The sequence below is a fragment of the Peromyscus leucopus genome, chromosome 2 (assembly GCF_004664715.2).
Source record: "Peromyscus leucopus breed LL Stock chromosome 2, UCI_PerLeu_2.1, whole genome shotgun sequence".
NCBI lineage: Eukaryota > Metazoa > Chordata > Mammalia > Rodentia > Cricetidae > Peromyscus > Peromyscus leucopus.
In genome coordinates, this window is record NC_051064.1 from 47,159,357 (window position 1) to 47,162,584 (window position 3,228).

Here is a 3,228-nt window from a genome sequence, read left to right on the forward strand (position 1 = left end):
TCAGGGTCTGTCTGTCTGCTGTGTCAGGGGTCTGTCTGAATGAAAACAGCAAGAACAGTTTCTGCTTGTGGCCGAGTAGGAACCTGATTGGCTACCAGACTGGACGTACTTCCTGAGGGTCTGATTGAAGCCATACAGGAGTCAACATAGGATGGTGTGGTATTATTGGGCAGAGGTCTTAACAAACTGGCCCTTGGAAAAAATTAAAAACAACAAAAACTGGCCCTGTCAGGATCAGTCCTGTATAAGAGGGGACAGCCACTTCATGAGTCACTCCAATAGAACTCATGGTTTATCACTCTGAACTTTGCTGGTATTTACTCTGGTCCATAGTGGGCTCCGCATCTGGGGTAAGTAGATGTGTGTGCTGCATCTCCCCTGGCAACATCTTGTCACACAGCACCATATCAATTCTTTACAATAGTTTAGATGTGGTGACTTGTCAGAGCACAGGAAGTCAAGAGCATCTGTCATATTCTGTCACCATCATTGAGGATGTTGAGTTATGCTATGAATGCATGCAGCTTTAATTTTGTTCAATACTACCTCTGAAATAAACTTTATTCCCTTTATTTTAAAGTATGTCCGTATGTCTAAAAATATGTTTGTAGGTCTGTACAAAAATCACTGATTTCGAATGTGTTTTAATTTGTTTTCAGCTAGAGAACTTTCTGGAACTTAAAATCAAATGCATGCCTTTAATCCCAGCACGAGGGAGTAGGGTGGGTCTTAAACGCCAGCCTGGTCTATACAGTGAGACCCTGTCTCAAGAAAACAAAAACAAAAACAAAAAACAACTAAATTGAACTGAACGTATTTATGGAGTCTCTAAGCCATGACTTAGTATGAAATTCTGGCCAACCTAACCTACCACTCCCTGGAACCCTGTTAGCTACACAAGCTAGGGATTTTCTTACTAGCACTAGTGTAGATCCTAATTGTTTGACGGACAAGAATAGTGTATATCCAGGTATCAGCATCAAGGACATTCCGGAAGTCATGACAGTTACGACCTTCCTAGTTTACAGATCCTGAAACAGTATATGATGTTTTTGAAAAGCATTTAATTACAGTAAAGATGATATATTAAGCCATTTTCTTGGTGTTATTTAAAATTAACAACTTGTGGCAGCCTGTCCCAAAATGAAAACCAACCAATCATAATGGAGGAACATCATTTTCCTTCAAGGTCAGTGACTTTCCTCCATATCAGACCTCTAGTGTGGTGTTTAAAATTTGCCATTATTATTAATATCTTTTTTTGGGGGGGGGTGTAGGGGGTCACTCTGTAGAGGGCTTGCCTAAAAGTTACAGAAAGTATACATTGTAAAGAAAAATTAGGGCGCTAAGAAAAAGAAGAAAGAAGTTGATTCCTGATCCACCCAGATGGAAACAGCTTCTTCTGCCATGCTTTCCCCATCACATTGGACCTCTTAGACCATAAGGCCACATTAATCCCTTCTTCTTCTTCCAGTCATCGGATGATGGTCGCTCCATCATGCTCTCCAGCGACAATCCAATGGTATCATTGAGCTCAGTGAAGAGACAAGCACCATATGCCTGTGGTGCCTGCATGCTGGAGGGGGACGAACCAGCAGGATGTCTAGCTTGTAGTTAATGGATGCCGTGGAAGTCATGAACTACTTGAACTATACACAAAAAGAAATTTTCATTGTGATTGCAGAAACAGCAAGTTAAATTTGCAATGCAAATAATTTTTTCCCCAAATCAAAGTTAAATTCTTGCAGTAAGTACAATGACTGCTTTTTTGGGGTTATCCTGCATTTCTAAGAGACCTTATCCTAGTCTTGAGATGAGGTTCTAGATGAGATCATTCAGCGTGTGGTCTGTGAAGACCGATTCCACGGCAGGTAGCTCAGCACCATTTCCCCTGAGAGTGAGGATTTCCAAGAGATGGTGTGCCAGGCTCATGTGAAATGCTCTTCAGTCTTGTGGGCTTACGCTGGCCACTTGGCAGTCACATGCATATCTGCTGAAGATGATGGGCTGCTGCTCAAGGTTGACAGGATGGGAGATCAAGGGCTTATCAAGCTTGAAAATGGAGTCACCAAGATAACACCCTCAAAGAGGATGTTCCAGAATACGGAAGAAATGCAGGCAAGGAAGGTAAAGCTGGGCAGAACAGCGAGCTCTGCACCAGCTCTAGTTCTGAGTCTGGCCTCTAGACAGTGGTTAAGCATGAAAACACGTAAAACTGAATGAACCTTCAGGCGCCGCAAGCTCGCAGGCTAAGCAGTTTGTAAAGAAACATGCTGCCACCTACTGGCCCCTCCGCTGCCGCCCCCCCCCCTACTGCGCCCCCCCCCTCCGCTGCCGCAGCAGCTCTTGCACCTGCCCGGACTGAGAAAATGTGTGGAGAGCGAGATGTCCTGGTTCTGACAGACGAGTAAGATACAGTTTGGCGTTTGAGAACAAACGCAAGAGTGACCAGGCAATGATAGAAGGGACCCTTTAACGGACACCCTGAGCAGCTTGGACAGACTCCATCAAGTGCAGCTCATTTGGGAACACAATGACTCGAAGACTGAACTTGAAGACTATCTGAAGAGACTTGCTGGTGAAGGCATGGCTGCTAAGAGAGAGGACATCTGGCAGTTCTTTGAAGAATTTCACTCAAAAAAGAGAAGGAGAGTGTGGGCTGCAGTATCGGTAGCTAGAGCGGAGGGTGATGCTTCCTCATTCAGGGCCACAAAAATGCCACCGTTCTGCAATAGAGACCTGTGTCTGCAATAGAGACTTGGTCCCCTTTCCGTCCTCCTGTGGCCTCAAGCTCTCTTCTCCTCCACAGTTGCCTCAGTGTTTATGCTGGTCTCTCAGTAAGCATCCTTGATAACTCAGCTAAATACACCACACTCGTAGACGTCACATCTCCTGTCCAGGATACCCAGGGGGGTTTTGCTTATATTTTAAGAAGTTTGATTTGATCTTGAGAAAGCAAAATACTTGCTTTTTTTTTTTTTTTTTTTTTTTTTTTTTTTTTTTTTTTTTTTTTTTTTTTTAGCAGTTTGTTCACAGATGTGTGTCCACAGGGCTATTGCCTCCTGGGTCCTCCGTGTCTTTCAGGTTCTCTTCCTGTCAGCGGAGCCTCTAAGGGGTTGGGGGGGGAGCCCATACCCTCTGCCCCCCATTATCACAGTGCCTTGGGTCAAAGCCTCCTCAGGCCTGCTGTGAGAGTCCTCTCACTGCTTTCCGAGGTTCAGTCATGGC

At 44.6% G+C, this 3,228-nt stretch overlaps 1 pseudogene; it reads left to right on the forward strand.

Moving 5' to 3' along the window:
* The first annotated feature begins 287 nt into the window (after positions 1 to 287).
* Positions 288 to 2,754, forward strand: LOC114699409 (annotated as a pseudogene).
* The last annotated feature ends 474 nt before the right edge of the window (positions 2,755 to 3,228 follow it).